Genomic DNA, 19,387 nt, shown 5'->3' with positions numbered 1-19,387 from the left:
AAATTACAAATATTAAACAAAAAAAAAAAACAATAAACGGTACTTGTACAGTTTAATCAAGACCTGAAAAAATTGCACGTATCCGTTATGGAACGAAGTTCTCCGAAAAAAAAAAAAAAAAAAAAAAAAAAAATTCACTTAATTTCATCAACTATTTTTTTTTTTTTTTTTACAGTGAAAAAAAAATTGTTATACCGAACAAAAGGTTCGATTTTTAGGAAGAAAGGCTAGTTATTAAAGATGGGGAGGGAGTGTCGGCGCTTTACATGGAGTTATCTCCCGTGGCGTGTTCAACAAATCCCATAATGGTTGACTTCAACGCGCTCACATAAAAATGTTTTTCCGATGTAAAAAAAAAAAAAAAAAAAAAAAAATACTCGATCAAATTAAATGAAATTTTTTTTCCGGAGATCTTCAGTCCAAAACGGATACGTACAATATAAACTTTTTTCGATTTTTTTTCATTTTTTTATGTCTTGATTTAACTGTACAAGTGCCAAATAAACAATTAGGCACACCGTACTTGGCCTTCGGGACAAGATCAAAGTGTAGTATCTGTTCTTCAGATGCTGCACTAGCAGTGTCAGAAATTTCGTGAAAATAGTGAATAATTCCACCCCATCTTTCCAAGCTTATAACTCCTCGAAAAATGTAATTCAAGCCCTAATTTTTTTTTTTCAATTAAAGGAGCAAGGACCAAGGTTTTATTAAAAAAAAAACAAAAAAAAAAACAATGTGTTTTTTTTTTTTTGTAAAGGTTTTAAACTTCAATTTCTTGTTCTCTGTCAGTGTGTGAGAAATCCTTCACGACTGAGACAATTTTTATTTTTGTTCCTTTTCTACACGTTAAAAAACGACCCTAGTGTCTAATTCTGTCCCGTGGGGAGGCATTGTAAATAGGAACAATTAGGAACAAGGTCAACTAAAAAAAAAAAAAAAAAAAAAAAAAAATGGGGGGGGTCTATAGTTATCCTTGTCACTGTACCTTTTTACCGATATGAAGGGTATTTCTAGCTAATGTTCTCACTTGCAACAATCACACCGGGGGGGGGGGGGGTCCTACTTAGTGTTCCCAAATCAAATTGATTTTTTTTTTTTTTTTTAAATTTATTTTTTTAAAATTTATTTGTTCTTTTTCTTTAGTAGCCCCCTTATACAGATGTGCTATTTCCTAGTCTTCCCACGAGGGCAGAGTTAGACACAAGGTCGGTTTTTAATATGGGGAAAATCCAGCTCCCCCCCCCCAAAAAAAATGGCAATCTGGATAGGAACAAAAATAAAAATTGCGTCCGTCATGAAGGATTTCTCCTCCACAGACTGAGGACAGAAAAAGGTCAAGGGTAGCATCAGAACAGATACTACACTGAGAAAAAGTGAGCGTTATTCCAACGGTTAAGAGACAAAAAAAAAAAAAAAGGATTGTTGAGAGAGGGAAAGGGGGGAGCGTAACACGTAGAGAAAGGTGGAACATTTACTGAGGGTGGGAGGATGAAGAGGAGTGGAGGAAATACCAATAAGCAACGGAGAGGGGGGGGACTGGAAGGGGAGATGTTTAGCCGTCCAAATAAAAACCGTTATTAAACAGGTTGTAGCAAAAAAAAAAAAAAAAAAAAAGAAAGAAAGAAACGTTTCCCAATCCCACCCTTTTGCGACTCCCTTTCAAAGCACCAGCAAGCGTCCCACTTCTACAAACGGCAGCAGTCGTCCTCTCTACACAAAATAAGAGTGGAGTACTGGGAGGTACGGTGACGTAACGGGAGAGGGGATGGGGGTCGTGGGAGGAGGAAAACGGTTTGTTTTGTCATCTACTATATAAAGTTATTTTGTCTGGGTTTTCAAAGTCACACCCAAATAGCATTTAATCTGGCAAATCAATTCAACAATTCTGACAAGTCCATATAACGCAAAAATATCCCAACCAAAGAAATTGCAAGAATTTTTTTTTTTTTTTTTCCGGTTTTATGTCAGGTTAGGTCGACTAATACGTCATACTAAAATTTGGACAAGATTTGAGCCTGGGAAAGTTTCAAATTTTGAAATTGAATATTTTCGACTTACGAGTCATTTTCCATTACGCTTTAATTCTGTCAGTTTTCATGATAAACCAATAAATCTTGCATTTTTATCCATACTTTGAGGGTCAATCTTTCACCTGATGCTGAACCCCCCCCCTTATTCCATATCTATAGATACCCCTAACTTTTTTTTTTTTTTTTTTTTTTTTACATAGACGTCACCACTTATCAAGGCCGATAGGCCACTCAAGGATAAGGGTTAAAGAGTGTAGAGTAGTCAAAAGGACAATATAGTAATCGATAGTAATGGAAGTTCGGTAAATTTGTTAACTTAAGTGGAACGGCTCATCAGAAACTTGTTCACGTTGGACTTGAAGACAACCATATTATAGACAGCTGGAAAGCAGGAAAACGGAAGACAATTCCACAGGCGTGCAGTTCTAAGAAAGAAGCTTTGATCATGGAATCTATGTTTAGGTTTAGACACAGATAAAGAGTGGGGAAAATTATTGATAATGTTTTCAGCTAGTCTAGTGTTTCTTGTGAAAAGTCACTTCTACAGAGTGGGCCAAAGAAGTGCAGTAATTTCGGTATGGATCCCAGGTTTTTTTGTTTTTTTTTCCATGGGGGCCACCACTTATTAAGGCCCGAAGGCCACTCAGGGATAAGGGTTATTGCATGTACAGTAATCAATGAGATAGTATTGTAGTAATCATTAGTATTGGAGATTTGATAAAGTGTCTTACTTAAGAGAGTGGTTTGTCAGGAATTTGTTTATGTTGGACTTGAAGACATCCAAGTTGTAGTCAGGTGGGAAGCAGGCGAACGGAAGAGAGTTCCACAATCGTGCACTTCTGAGAAAGAAGCTTTGCTCATGGAATCTACGTTTGGATTTAGGCACAGATAAAGAGTGGGGGAAATTATTGACAGTAGTTTCAGCCAGACGGGTGTTTCTCGTGAAAGATTGGCGAAGGGAGGGGGGGCGAGAGATTTAAGCTCAGACCAGCACTTGCCATAGAAATAATGATAAAACAAAGATAGGCTCGCAACGTCTCTTCTGTGGGAGAGAGGCTGCAGGGAAGAGAAAAGGGCATCTCCCACCAAACCACGAAGTCTATTTTGTACTCTGTTAAGGCAGGATAGGCTGTTTTTAGCAGCTCCTGCCAAGATGTGGCAGCAGTATTCCATCCTTGGACATACTTGGCTTTTATACAGATAGAGAATTGCATCAGTACTGAGATATGTTCTGGAGCGGTAGAAGGATCCCACCATTTTTCCAGCGTCCCTGGCAACAGATTTGATGTACGTGTTCCATTTCAGATTAGGAGTAAAGGTCAAACCCAGAAGCTTGTCAAAACATGGAGCCTCCCCAAGACGAGAGCCATCCATTTTAATTGATGCCAGATGGGAATCAGAGCGTTGATGATGTAAAGATAGAAGCTTGGTTTTGGATGCATTAAAAGTGACCAGCCACCTCTTCCCCCATTGTACCATGCGCTTAAGATCAGAGGAGAGAGAATTAGAGAGAACTTAGGTTATGTAATTTTGCTATTAAAACCTAGACCCCTTAGAAATCAGAGGAGGATATTCTGTTTTTTCCCCAACCCCGTTATTGTTGCACTGAACCCGACTCATACAGGCATATACTAATACACCGATTGCATATATTTTCAGAGTAAACTATGAATTCAACCAATAGAGAAACCTGTCTTTTATGTGAACAAGATTTTAACGGTGAAGAGACCATGCTTCTATGCTTCTCTGATGAGAAGGAAAGTATTTCTTCGAAACTTCGCGGATTAAGGCCTATCCACTTATCAAGTGTTTTCTTTTCAGGTTAAATATGTTTTTAACTCTTTTTCATAGTGTTTTTTAATATGTTTTATTAACTGATGCTCGTATTATAAGCTCTATCTCCTATTTGGTTTTATCGAGCTTTTACATCTGGCTGAGATAACTTTATAAATATTAATTCTTTAATATTTACAATATACTTTAGTTTTACCATCTTGGATCATTTTGGTAAATTTAATGGTAATTTTCATTTTATATATATATATATATATATATATATATATATATATATATATATATATGATGGACTCTCCCGTCGATTTCGACGTATGAGGTTCAGACAACCCATATTTCTAAAACTCATTTATGCTTTTGCCTCTGATGACTTTTTAGTCCAGCAAGGGACTTGCAAACAAGGCCACAAATAGAACATGAATGTGAATTTAATGCTGCAGATATTGGTTCGGCTGCTAGTCGTTTTGCTCTTACTCTGTTTTCTTTCAGTTGCCTTAAGCTTTCAGATTGAAACCTCTGGAGACCTTCAAAACACCTTGATCTCCATCCTTTTCGGTCATTCACCTCATCTTCAAGACTCCTGTATGGTATGTTCACTGCAGACAAGTTACTCTTCAACTTGTCCTTGTACCTAAGCCAAGGACGTCTGACAATTCTTTTACCACCCTCAAATTGACTGTACATCGCAATTTTTGGAATTCTGTCATCGGGCATCCTCAATACATGACCAGCCCACCGCAATTGCGATTGAATAAGGAATAATTCAATGCCAGATATTTTGCATTTTGTGAATAATTCGGCATTTGATACCTTGTCGCGGAGGCTAAGACCACATATGGAGCGTAGACAGCTTTTGTGGAAAACGTCCAGCTGATTAATGTGATGTCTGTATGGAGTCCATGACTCAGATCCATAAAGAAGAATGGAAAGAACAACAGCACGGTAGACAAGAATTTTTGTGTCTAGTCGAATACCCCTTTCTTTCCACAAGCGATGGCGGAGATTTCCAAAGGCAAAAGTGGCCTTAGCAATCCTGTTGACAATTTCATCATCAAGAGAACCGCCCTGGTTCACCCTGCTACCAAGGTAAGGAAAGGACTTGACATAATTGATATCATGACCGTCAACTTTCAGCTTGCGCGCAGGAAATCTATACTCTGGTGGATTTTGCTTTACGCCTTCAATTTGTTTTGGGGTAGGGTGTGGCTGATGCACTACCTCAGTCTTCCTTATGCTAATTGTCAGGCCAAAGGCCTTGCACGCGGCTGAAAATCGATCAAGAAGAACCTGGGCTTCCTCAAAGGACGTGGCTACCAGTGCGGCATCGTCAGCGAAGAGCAAGTCGCGAATAATTTTGGTGCGAAGAAGAGTCTTGGCCTTAAACCGTTGATGGTTAAATAAGCCACCGGATGACCGAAATTGAAACTTGACACCAGTGTCCAAATCATCAAATGCATGTTTCAGCATTAGTGAAAAGAAGAACGCAAAAAGGACTGGCGCCATTACACATCCCTGTTTGGTCCCATTCGTAACATCAAATGGATCAGACATCATACCATCTGAGACAACACTGGCCTTCATCCCCTCGTGAAAGGAAATGATCACGTTCAGCATGTTTTCTCGAATACCAAGCCTTCTTAAAAGCTGTAGGGAGTTTGACCTCTGTATTACCAATACAATATTCCAACAAACTGTGCATCGGAGGACGACATGGATGCATTCTCGTTCAAAGGACTGGCATCTTATTGACTTCGTCATAACAAAGCGGAAGCACATGAGTGACTTCAAAATCACTCGCTCTTTCCACACTTCTTGCTATCTTTCGGATCACGCCCTTCTCAGAAGTAAACTGTCGTTGCATGTGCGAAGGCACAGAGTTATAAGATCGACAGTCCCCAAACGCATTGATGTGCGGCCTCTTAAATCCAGGGAAAAGAGAACTGAGCTCTCCAATAAGCTTGATGAAAACCTTGAGGGTGTTGATGTAACTGATGATGTTGAATCTTCTTGGAAAGCATTGCGAGAAGCAACTCAAGCTGTAGCAGTAGAAGTCCTTGGAATACCGAAAAGAAATATATATATATATATATATATATATATATACTCGGGTTTTTTTATTCAAAAGTAATGGACTAGTGAATTCAACGAGGTTGTTAGATAGTGCTCAATAAAAAGAGCTGATAATACTTGTTTATTGTTATATAAACATGGTCACATCCCGCTGCTACAAACAGCCATTTGTTTCAATCAAACAACAGATATCATCAGGCAGCAACTTGACTATTAAAATGTTCAATGAATAATATTATATATAGATTATTCATTGAACTTTTGAATAGTCAAGTCGCTGCCTGATGATATCTGTTGTTTGATTGAAACAAGTGGCTGTTTGTAGCAGCAGGATGTAAACATGTTTATATAACAATAAACAAGTATATATATATATATATATATATATATTTTCTTATTAGATTATTATTTCCATCTTATTCACAGTTCTATTCACAAATATTTTCTCAATCATGAATAAAAATTTAGCATTTGGGGGTGAAAAAAAAAAAACTTTCTTGTAATTTCTTGTCAATTTATTTCTGGGGGTTACGACTTCAATTTTCCTCAATTCCCCCAGGCAACACCCGAGACTATCAATAAAATATTAAAGTATTATTACACTGGATTTTGTTCCTCCTTAGACATTAATAGGTTACTGCTAGGTCACAAAGTGAATGCGGTAGTATGGTGGTTGAATAGTGTGAACACTACAGATATCTCAAAATGCTGGAACGTACTCTTTCTTGTTTCTTTTAGCCATGTTCGATACCAAACAAAGCGTTGTGCTAATTGGACGTTTATGATCATGTTTAGCTGAAATACTTTAATGATGAATGCTCTGACGAACTACAAACACTCGTACCCTCTCAACGTGGACAAACCCGACAAGTAGTTAAGTCCCACCCCTTCACAATAGAGATCCCTAGGTGTAAGAAAGCCTTCTACTCCAATAGTTTCTTCCCCAAAACTGCTAGACTTTGGAACTCCCTTCCAGGATTCTGCTTTCCCAACTGTACTGACATGCAGAAGTTCAAGTGTAACGTGAACAGACATCTTGCTACTCATCAGAAAGAGAAAAAAGGGAAAAAAGAGAAAGAGAAAAAAGGGAAAAAAGAGAAAGAGAAAAAAGAAAAAAAGGGAAAAAAGAGAAAGAGAAAAAAGGGAAAAAAGAGAAAGAGAAAAAAGGGAAAAAAGAGAAAGAGAAAAAAGGGAAAAAAAGAGAAAGAGAAAAAAGGGAAAAAAAGAGAAAAAAAGGGAAAAAAGAGAAAGAGAAAAAAGGGAAAAAAGAGAAAGAGAAAAAAGGGAAAAAAGAGAAAGAGAAAAAAGGGAAAAAAGAGAAAGAGAAAAAAGGGAAAAAAAGAGAAAGAGAAAAAAAGGGAAAAAAAGAGAAAGAGAAAAAAGGGAAAAAAGAGAAAGAGAAAAAAGGGAAAAAAGAGAAAGAGAAAAAAAGGGAAAAAAGAGAAAGAGAAAAGAGGGAAAAAGAGAAAGAGAAAAAAGGGAAAAAAGAAAAAAGAGAAAAGAGCAAAAAAAGAGAAAAGAGAAAAAAAAGGAAAAAAAAGAGAAAAGAGAAAAAAAAGGAAAAAAAAGAGAAAAGAAAAAAAAGAGAAAAAAAGGAAAAAAAGAAAAAAGAAAAAGAAATGAGTAAGATGTCGGTTATATATGTATACTAGCAGAAGACCTGCTGTTGCCTGGGACTGAATAAGAATCCCGGACCGTTTCACACAACCAAAGCGACAACAAGTCACTTTATTATCGACCAAGAACAAAAAAATGACTTCTATAGAATACGGAGTGCAGAAACAAATGAAGCATGCATGGTTCCCCGCGAGTGCACAGTGAACGAGGCATAAAAAAATGACGAAGTTCAGAATTGCCGCCCCCCCCCCTTCCTCCATTTAGCCCCAAAAGTCCCCAGGGGATGTCAAATCCTGGTAAAAATGAACAAACGGTGCAGTTTTAGGCCTTAACATATGTAAATTTGAGTTCTGCACCATGCAAATCCCCCCATTTAGCCCCAAAAGTCCCCAAGGTCTTAACATATGTAAATTTGAGTTCTGCACCATGCAAAAAAAAAAAAAAAAAAAAAAAAAAAAAAAGGAAATGACTAAGTTCATCACCAACCCCCATTTAGCCCCAAAAGTCCCAAAGGCCTTAACATATTTAAATTTGAGTTCAGCACCATGCAAAACTGCTAAATAGACATACACAGAAAATTTGGGACAAATATGGTAAAATAGTCCTAAAAATGAAGTGTTTTTATTAGCCCTAAAATATGTAAATTTGGATTTCTGCCCCATGCAAAAAAAAAAAAAAAAAAAAAAAAAGAAATAGCTAAGTCCATCATTTGGATGTCAAAGCAAGAAGAATATGCTGTTGTCCCAGCTCTAGTTATGGCTATCAGCGGTCGAGAAAGCTCAGTAAATGGATCAAGAAAAAACCCAGATACCTTAACTCCTATTATGAAGCGGTGGGATGGGGTAAGTGCCAGCCAGCATCTGCTCCGGCCATTTTCTGCACGGAGACAGGAAAAGCCACATAACAGTTAAAAGAGGGGAAGTAACTTCGCCTAAAATAGAGAAGGAGTTACCTCCCTTGGATCGTACTTCTGAATTTTTTAAATGAAGAATTCGTTATTCGTATTATTTGGATTCTTTTGGATTTCAATTCATCTGCAAGGATCCGTAGCACAGGGATTAGAATACTTGGAAAACTCAATTTTAAAAACTATATTTTCCTGAAGGTTGACGGTTAAGTCCTCAGCTTCGGCGACCGAAAAATACAATTTAAAATTACATAGGACGTCTCTCCAGTCATGGTTGACAGAACGAGAGCATGCTACTCCTGTGAAGTAAAGCGCTCCGTTCGAAGTTCTGTCAAGATTTCTGAGTTCGACAAAAACATTGCCAACTTTGACAAGACACACCTGAAGAAGGTCAGAGGTTACATCGACTGAAATGTTGTGAAAAATCACACTCAAGATGATTTGGTTTGCTTGTTTTACGGCATATCAACCCCTTTTTGGTTATTTAATGCCGAATCCAGTTATTTTGGAAATAGTATTCATGTTGCATCCAGTTATTTTGTAAAAGGTTTTTATTGTTCGAGCTTTTTGTATCTTTAATGAGTAGTTTGTAGTGTTTGGTTTGGTTGTTTTATAGTGGATTTTATCATTTTTATTCCCTGCCCTGCAGAACATGAATGAGTTTTGCAAAGGGAGAGGGAGGGAAAAAGGGTTACAGTATTAATTTTTGGTACATTTTAAGTTAAGAAGCCAGTCAGAAAGTGGGGGAGATTGGAAATGGGAAGAAGGAAAAAAGGGGTAAAATGTGGGTTTTTGGTTTTGCAGAACATAATTAAGTTTCGCAAAAGGAAGTAGAAAAAAAGAAAAAAAAAAGGCCATCAATATTAGTTGCATTTCGTCTCAGGAAGCCAATATCTTCAGACAGCCTAATCTGGTAGCACAAGCGCAATTTTTGAAAACAGGCTGAAGGAACAAACTCGGTTTTAGAAAGTGCCGCTGGAAAAATGGTCGGATCCTTCTATCGCTCCAGTAGATATCTCACTGCTGATGCAATTCTCTATCTATATAAGAGCCAGATACGTCCAAGGATGGAGTACTGTTGCCACATATGGGCAGGAGCTGCTAGAAAAGACTTGGTTTGGTTTGGTTTGGTTGTTTTACGGCATATCAACCCCTTTTTGGTTATTTAATGCAATGGGAGAGGAAAAAAGGGTTACAGTATTAATGTTTGGTACATTTTAAATTATGAAACAAGTCAGAAAGTGGGGGAAATAGAAAGAGAAAGGGGAAATGGGAAGGAAAAAAAAAGGGAAAAAGGTGGGTTGTGGTTTCTGTTTTTTGGTTTTGCAAAGGAAATAGAAAAACAAAAAGCAATCAAGGTTCCAGTCCTCTTTGCATCCATCCAGTGGGGGTTGGGTCAGTGCTTTCCATCTTTGGTCTTGTCATCCTCTTTGACTGTTCATGACTGTTTGGTGTAGTGCTAGTTAGTACTGACTCTACAATCAAGAAGGAAATGGTGGGTTCTTTTTGTTTTTGGTTTTGCAGAACATAATAAATTTTTGTCAAAAGGAAGTAGAAAAACAAAAATGCATCAATGTTAGTTGCATTTCGTCTCAGGAAGCCAATATCTTCAGAAAGCCTGATCTGGTAGCACACCATCACTCAAGATGAGAACAAAAGTCCGTAGAATCCAGAGAATATTTTTGTTCTACTTTTATACACACTAAATACGCGTGCAATGATTTGTGCTTACATAGAATGGAGGAGCAGCAGTTTTGCTCAGGATTGAAACAGTGACAATATTGTAGTATCAAAGATATACTGATTGGAACTTCGATTCCTGATAAGGATAACAGAGCTAACAGAGCTCTGGTGAAAATCCAGTAGTGATCAAACACAGGATCCATCATTCTGCACGTTTCCTTATTCTTACAACAGACATTTTGAATCTTCCTCTGGTTACAGTATATCAAGCGATGCATGTCAAATTTACAAAAAAAAAAAAAAAAAAAAAAAAAAAAAAATTCAGCTGTATCTCAAATTACAACATTATTAATCAACGACCAGGCTATTTATACATTCAAGTCTATCTAACTCTGTAAAATTTGTTATGAATAATAATGTTTACCTATCATAACTTAATTTTTTTTTTTTTTTTTTTTACACAGGCCAAATTATCAAGGCCAAGAGGCCACTCAAGGATAAGGGTTAAAGAGTGTACAGTAGAAATTAGAAAATATAGTAACCATTAGTAATGAAAATTCGGTAAATTTGTTAACTTATATGGAACGGCTCATCAAGAACTTATTTACGTTAGACTTGAAGACAACCATATTGTAGTCAGCTGGAAAGCAGGAAAACGGAAGACAATTCCACAGGCGTGCAGTTCTAAGAAAGAAGCTTTGTTCATGGAATCTACGTTTAGCTTTAGGCACAGATAAAGAGTGGGGGGAATTATTGATAGTGTTTTCTGCTAGACGAGTGTTTCTTGTGAAAGTTTTGCGAGGGGGGACCTTAGACTGAAGCTCAGTCGAACACTTGCCATGAAAATAACGATACATCAGAGACAAACTCGCAACATCTCTTCTGTGAGATTGAGGTTGCAGCGAAGAGAAAAGGACATCTCCTACGAGGCTACGAAGTCTATTTTGAACTCTATCAAGGCAGGACAAGTTCTTTCTAGCAGCTCCTGCCCAGATGTGGCAACAGTATTCCATCCTTGAACGTACCTGGCTCTTATATAGATAGAGAATTGCATCAGCAGTGAGATATCTACTGGATCGATAGAAAGATCTCACCATTTTTCCAGTGGCCCTGACAACAGATTTGATGTACGTGTTCCATTTAAGATCAGGAGTAATTGTCAAGCCAAGAAGCTTGTCAAAAGTTGAGGCCTCCTAAAGACAAGAGCCATTCATTTCAATTGATGCCAGATGTGGATCAGAATGTTGATGTAAAGAGAGAAGCTTGGTTTTAGATGCATTAAAAGTAACCAGCCACTCCTTTCCCCATTGTATTATGTGCTCAAGATCAGAGGAGAGAGAATCAGAGAGAACTTGGTCGTTTACTGTCTTAGATGTGCTACCATAAATGGTAATGTCATCAGCATAAATGTCTACAAATGATGTAAGGATGTGATTTGGAAGATCATTAATGTAGATCAGGAAAAGAGTTTGGCCCAGGATGGACCCCTGAGGGACACCAGCATTAATACTGATTTTTGCCCCTCAACTACTACTCCTATGAACCTATCAGAAAGAAATGATTTAATAATTGAGAAAACATTTCCAGCTATACCATAGCAAGAGATCTTGTGATGTAAACCTTTATGCCATACCCTATCAAAGGCCTTAGATATGTCAAGAGCAATTGCTCTAGAAAGGTTGCCTCCGTTGAGAGATTTGCTAATCCTATGAGATATAACTGTAAGCACATCTGCTGTAGATCTAGTAGAATGGAAACCATATTGAGTGTCACTAAGAAGGTTATTTTTGTTGAGATGGTTGATTACTTCTCTATTTAACACAGATTCCAGCAACTTACTCATGAAAACAAGTCTGCGAAAATGCCGTGGAAAGAACTAGTATGCGGAGAAGAGAGAGAGACATCAACACCTAAGTATGGTAAGATCAACGATAACATATTCATCTTTCGGCACTATCTTCTGCAAAGAATTAAGTTATGATAGGTCAGTATTATTATTCGTTAAAACAAAAACAAGGAATATTTTATGTTTATTATGTGAGAAAACTATTGTTGGGTATTGTGACACCTGGACAGCACCGGATAATCAAAACATATTCAAACAATTTTTGCATGTCAAAAAACAATCAAAAACATACCTCCGATGCCGAGAATGCTGGTTAGGTCTCGATCCACCAATCAGAATTACATTCTCGACATCGGAGGTATGCTTTCAACTGTGATATGTAAAAATTTGTGTTTGAATGCCTTTTTTTTAGTCGCGTGCAAGCGACTCTATAAGTCGGTCCGTCGGTCTGTCTGTCCATAACACTTTTGTGCTTGGCCTTTTTTGCTTAAGATCAAAGGTCAGAAAAGAGGCTTGCCTTTTTTCTGTTGTTCTTGGCCTTCAGGCCGGGATCAAAGTGTAGTATCAGTTCCGGCAGATACTGCAAGCAAAGACCATATGTGGGGGCGACCCCACATATAAAACCTTGATCAATGTAGGGGAAACCCTTCATACCAATTGTCACTATCCAGCTCCCCTACTCCCCAGGGAGTTGGTCCCCATTTCCCCTTCACTCCTCACTTTAAAAATCGGCCTTGTGCCTAATTTGCTGGGGGGGGGGGGATCAAATAAACACCCTGTTGTTCTTGGCCTTCAGGCCGGGATCAAAGTGTAGTATCTGTTCTGCAGATGCTGCACTTAAGATAATTTGTACCAGTCAATGAAGGGCAAACCCTCTATACTGGGAAAATTATTATTTTTGGTAACCAGAGTGCCCCCTTTTTGCCTACTTTTAGGGGAGCTGGTTTTTACCCCACATTAAAAACGGCCTTGTGCCTAATTTGCTTTGGTGGGGAAGCAAATAAATACAATAAAGCTTTTCTTAGCCTTCTGGCCAAGATCAAAGTGTAGTATCTGTTCTTACTACATGCTGTACTTATGTTTGTAACTTTGTGATATAAAGTGGGGGATCACTTTTCTGTATTAATTTAATGTAAAATGATCACCCACTTTACAACCAGTCAGTCTCAAAGCCATTCAAGTCATTCTCCAGATAATTCAAGTTGTTTTTGAAGGATTCCCGTTATTTTTTAAGCATTCAAGTCATTCTTAAGGTCATTCAATTCATTCTTAAGTTCATTAAAGTCATTCTAAGTCATTTACTTTTTATTTATTTAAGTCATTTCAGCCCATTTTTCGGTCATTTTAGTTTATCTTTAAGAATTTCATGTCAATTCATTCATTCATTCATTCATTCATTACACGAGAACACGCGACTAATGGCTATCGGACTTGTTCCTATAGAATTGTCTGAAGAGTTTGTTACATTCGAAGATACGTTGATAACTAGGGCTCCCTTTTCTTCTCCGCTTTTTCCGCAACTTTTCAGACTATTGTCACAGATTTTTATCTTTTCCTTTATTGTTTGTGTTGTTTCTTTCCTACTTTCTTGTGCATACGTGCGCAGCATACTCGACTCGACAGACATTTTATTCACAAGGAGGCAACACATAGAATTATACAAAATTGCATCTATCAGTCTACGTCCGCTATCTTTTGAGTTTACGTGTCATGACCATAACTGGACGGAAATAATGTATAGGGCTGTGACAACAGAATATTCTTTTCATTCTTTTGACTCTCGGGTTTATATCCGACACAGTTAGAAACACTTAATCAACCGAGAACCACATCCGTCTATATAAAAACATAAGATATTAACAGATATATATGCAAGAGTTGAAACAATAAAAAGAATATGCTGTTGTCACAGCCCTATTAATAACCAAACAACACTGTAATACAATGAAAAGAACAAGCCGCATGTGTGTGGTCCCCCTCTGGTGCTGCATGCGAGATGAACTGCTAGACTTTGGAATTCCCTTCCGGGTCCCTGCTTCCCCAACTGTACTGACATGCAGAAGTTCAAGTGTAACGTGAACAGACATCTTGCTGCCCAACTCCCTACACAGTATCCCTGTAGCTTATGTCCCTGATAGTAGCCCCCTACATTTTTTTCGCGCACCTGTTGTTAAAATCCGAGGGAGAAATCAGTATTTTAAACTATGACCAAAGCATGAAATAACAAAAAAAATTAACCATCGACGAAAAGTTGCATCCCTCTGCCTATTGTACAAGTACTTTAACTGTGAATGCTCTGACGAACTGCAAGCACTTGTACCCTCTCTACGTAAGTACTCCCGACAAACCTGACAAGCAGCTAAATCCCACCCCTTCACAGTTGAGATCCCAAGATGTAAGAGAGCCTTCTACTCCAGTAGTTTCTTCCCCAGGACAGCTAGATTTAGAATTCCATTCCTGGTTCCTGCTTCCCCAACTATTCTGACATGCAGAAGTTCAAGTGTAACGTGGACCAACAGTTTGCTGCCCAACTCCCTACACAATACCTCCGATGCCTATGTCCCTGATAGTAGCCCCCCTAGATTAAAGTGGCAATGTGCCTTGTTTGGGGTGAAAACGTAATAAAAAAAAAAAAATACCACACAAAATAGTGAAGAAATGAGGAATGTGAGAAGTGTGAAGGTTAAGTTTGTCCTAAAAACAAAAATTACTTCCGTCATAGTTAAAAATTGAGTAATTTGATTTGAACTTAGCACATTTTTTTTGCTCTTCTTGGCCCAATCATGGTGCCTGGGCGCCCTAAGAAATTACGGCGCTTTCGGAGGTACTCCTCCAACCACTTCTTACAATACAATTGCAATTCAATCATTCCAAGCAACACACGTCCCCCTGTTGGACTCGTCGACATTGGGAACACTTGTTTCTTCAATTCTGCAATGCAAAACTTTTGTGACTCCTTTTGAGCTCCCGGGAACACAGAATCCCAGTGAAAATGGATAAATGGTGCAGTTTCACTCATTAAGACATGTATATTTGAATTCGGCACCATGGAAACCCACTATATAGACATACATAAAGTTTTGAGTAATATGAAAAAAGAGCTCCAAAAAGGCATGTTTTTTTTTTTTTAACCCTAAAAGTCCCAGAGGGATGCGAACCAGAATTTTGCCAGGGTCACCCATACTGAATTTATATTAAGAATATTAAGAACAATGGCCTCCACATTTTGGCCAAGTTCCAGGAAAATCTAATGGATGAATCAAATTCTATGGGGCAAAAAGTCTAATTTTTGGCCATTTTGGGGCATTTTTGACCTCTTGAGCCCCTGTGGACACCGAATCCCAGTGCAAATGGATAACGATGCAGTTTCAGGCCTTGAAAAACCACTATATAGTCAGACAAAGTTATTTTTGAGAAATATGAAAAAAAGAGACACAAAAAGGGGCATTTTAGCACTAAAAGTCCCCGAGGATGTGAACCAGAATTTTGCCGGGTCACCCATACTGGGGACCTATTAGCAAGCGAATGAACTTTACTTGTTTATTAGAAGAGGAAGGGTAAAGTTATAGATTAATACCTTCCGCTAAATCATAACTTCCGTTGCAAAATTGATTATGTGTAAACAGCAACATACTCCAAAATTTGGCATAAAGAAGAAAAACAATTTTAGAATTTAGAGTGTTTACCAGGAATCAGCTTCGTATGTGAACTTAAACGTTAAATGATTATCTGAACCGTAAGAGGGTCGAGTGTTTATTCCGAAAGCCATTCTTAACATGGGGAGGTTGAAAAATGCCATTCGGAATAAACACCCCCAACTTCATATGCTAAGAATGGCTTTCAGAATAAACACCCTTTGCAGGTTGACCAACCACTGCACATTGACCGAATATTTTTATAATTTCCTAGCAGTTCAGCCCGGCTTTGTTCATAACTTTATGTGCATATATATATATTAAAAAGTTTGACTCATGTCCAAATAACCTACATCTAAAATTTCAAGTGTTTAGACCCAAAATTGGCGGAGGAGCTTGGTAGAGTCTGCAAAGGCCAACTCTTTCAATTTTGACCTCTTGGCAGCCAAATTTTCGGCTAAAAACCGATTAAAAAGCTTGCGCTATGTCTGAATACACTTTATAAAAAATTTCAAATGTTTAGACTAAAAATTGGCTGAGTAATTTGGTAGAGACTGCATAGGTAATTTTTTTTTAATTTTTTTTTTTTAACTTCGACCCCAATTTTGACCCCTTAACATTTGTTTTGATCTCAATCCAAATTAAAAAGTTTGATCTATGTCCAAGTAACCTACATCTAAAATTTCAAGTGCTTAGACCCAAAATTAGCGGAGGAGTTTGGTAGTTTTCAAAGGTCAAATCGTTGAACTTTGACTTCTTGAAAGCCAAATTTCTGTCCGAACATCGATTAAAAAGATTTTCCCAAACTTCAACACCCCTTATGCCAAATCTCGAGTCTGTAGACTGAAAATTGACAGAGTAGTTTGGTAGGGAAATGTACATAGAGACAGTTTCACCTTTATAGATATAAATTTTTTTTAAATATATGTGTATATGTACAGAAATCAATAAATACTTCATTTCTTCTAAATATGCAAAAAAAAAAAAAAAAAAAAGAAATTGTATATTATTTTTGTAAAATATTTTTTTTTTTATAAAAATTTGATCAAAACCTTTCAATTATTAGTCATAATTAACTATATAAAAAAAATTGTATATTGTTTTTGTAAAATATTTTTTTTTCTAAATAAAGATTTGATCGAAACTGTTCAATTATTAATCATAATTAACTATATAAAAAAAATTGTATATTATTTTTGTAAAATATTTTTTTTCTAAATAAAAATTTGATCAAAACCTTTCAATTATTCGTCATAATTAACTATAAAAAAAATTGTATATTATTTTTGTAAAATATTTTTTTTCTAAATAAAGATTTGATCAAAACCTTTCAATTATTAGTCATAATTAACTATATAAAAAAATTGTATATTATTTTTGTAAAATATTTTTTTTTCTAAATAAAAATTTGATTCAAAACCTTTCAATTATTAGTCATAATTAACTATATAAAAAAAATTGTATATTATTTTTGTAAAATATTTTTTTTCTAAATAAAAATTTGATTCAAAACCTTTCAATTATTAGTCATAATTAACTATATAAAAAAATATTGTATATTATTTTTGTAAAATATTTTTTTTTTCTGAAAAATTTGATCAAAACCTTTCAATTAGTCATAATTAACTATAAAAAAATTGTATATTATTTTTGTAAAATATTTTTTTTTCTAAATAAAAATTTGATCAAAACCTTTCAATTATTAGTCATAATGGGTTTGTATTACTGTACACATAGATTCGAAAAAGTTGTCAAAAAACAAATAAATGTTATCAAAGGCAAGATAAGTTACTTTTCTACCAAACTGGATATATTTTTGTGCTTTTATTCAATGTAACATGTTTATTCAGCTCGAAAACCATACAGTGTTTACCGATGTATTAGAAAATTCAAGATGGCGCCCGACTCTCTCTTTAACACGGTAAGTTCAGGAAAAGATGTTATAAATAATAAACTAGACAAAATACTGTTAGAAATTCGCTCAATATATGTTACCGTGACATAAGTTGACATATATTCGGTGTTTGTTTAATAGTATTTTGTCTAGTTTATTATTTATAACACCTTTTCCCAAACTTATCATGTTAAAGAGAGTGTCGGGCGGGCGCCATTTTGAATTTTCCAATACATCGGTAAACACTGCATGTTTTTCGAGCTGAATAAACATGTTACATTGAATAAAAACACCAAAATTATATCCTGTTTGGTAGAACAGTAATTTATCTTGCCTTTGATAACATTTATTTGTTATATATTTGTTTTTTGACAACTTTTTCGAATCTATGTGTACAGTAAAACAAACCCGGTTTTCGAATAAACACCCCCAACCTCTCCATGTGAAGAACGGCTTTCGGAATAGACACCCCCAACACTGACAACATATCCAGTTACGTAGAAAAGTAACTTATCTTGCCTTTGATAATATTTATATATTTGTTTTTTGACAACTTTTTCGAATCTATGTGTACAGTAAAACAAACCCGGTTTTCGAATAAACACCCCCAACCTCTCCATGTGAAGAACGGCTTTCGGAATAGACACCCCCAACAGTACTGACAACATATCCAGTTACGTAGAAAAGTAACTTATCTTGCCTTTGATAATATTTATATATTTGTTTTTTGACAACTTTTTCGAATCTATGTGTACAGTAAAACAAACCCGGTTTTCGAATAAACACCCCCAACCTCTCCATGTGAAGAACGGCTTTCGGAATAGACACCCCCAACAGTACTGACAACATATCCAGTTACGTAGAAAAGTAACTTATCTTGCCTTTGATAATATTAATATTTATATATTTGTTTTTTGACAACTTTTTCGAATCTATGTGTACAGTAATACTAACCCGTCATAATTAACTATATAAAAAAATTGTATATTATTTTTGTAAAATATTTTTTTTTTCTAAATAACTATATATAAAAAACTAAATATAAAAAAAGAAAGAAAAAAAAACTGCAACCCGGTCTCGTCGTGGTTTAATGGCGGAACATTTTTAGGCCGATGCAAGATTTTCACTTTACACCGGTTTTTCCTCGCACCGTTACGCCCGATGGGAAGTAGATTCCCCCTTTCTCTTTCTTTATAACGCAAACTTTCTCGGGGCATCTGTTTACATGTAATCGCCCAGAAAAAGTAGTATCACATGGCTGAAGTAGCGGAGGATCCTTGTGTAGGACTACAGTAGTTCTCCTCGAGGTGGGGGAGGGGGGTGTTAAAAAAAACCAACATTTTAAATATTGGGCACTTCTGCAGTTTACGAACTGCTTTTTTCTTTTCTTTTTGCTTTAAATAAGATTTCAGGTTAAATTCAGTTTTTACGGTAGGTCTTATGGTACTTCTACAGTTTATCGCCGAAAAATACCATTTTTTTCGCGCACCTGTCGTTAAAATCCGAGGGAGAAATCAGTATTTTAAACTATGACCAAAGCATGAAATAACAAAAAAAATTAACCATCGACGAAAAGTTGCATCCCTAAGTACTTGTACCCTCTCTACGTAAGTACCCCCGACAAACCCGACAAGCAGCTAAATCCCACCCCTTCACAGTAGAGATCCCTAGATGCAAGAGAGTCTTCTACTTCAGTAGTTTCTTCCCCAGGACAGAGACTTTAGAATTCCCCTTCCGGGTCCCTGCTTCCTCAACTGTACTGACATGCAGAAGTTAAAGTGTAACGTGGACCGACAGTTTGCTGCCCAACTCCCTACACAATACCTCCGATGCCTATGTCCCTGATAGTAGCCCCCTACAACAAAGTGGCAATGTGCCTTGTTTGGGGTGAAAATGTAATAATAATAAAAA

The 19,387-nt window shown here is 36.6% G+C and overlaps 1 protein-coding gene and 1 pseudogene across 1 annotated transcript in view; one reads left to right on the top strand and one right to left on the bottom strand.

The window, feature by feature from the left end:
• LOC145270054 (uncharacterized) overlaps window positions 1-19,387 on the bottom strand; it is a 42,475-nt gene that overhangs the window by 21,455 nt on the left and 1,633 nt on the right. The window lies entirely within an intron of this gene.
• Window positions 12,961-13,097, top strand: LOC145271821 (U2 spliceosomal RNA; annotated as a pseudogene).

The sequence above is a fragment of the Euprymna scolopes genome, chromosome 46, assembly GCF_053919585.1.
Source record: "Euprymna scolopes isolate OS-2025 chromosome 46, ASM5391958v1, whole genome shotgun sequence".
Taxonomy (NCBI): Eukaryota; Metazoa; Mollusca; class Cephalopoda; order Sepiida; family Sepiolidae; genus Euprymna; species Euprymna scolopes.
This window is presented reverse-complemented; position numbering and strand designations above follow the sequence as displayed.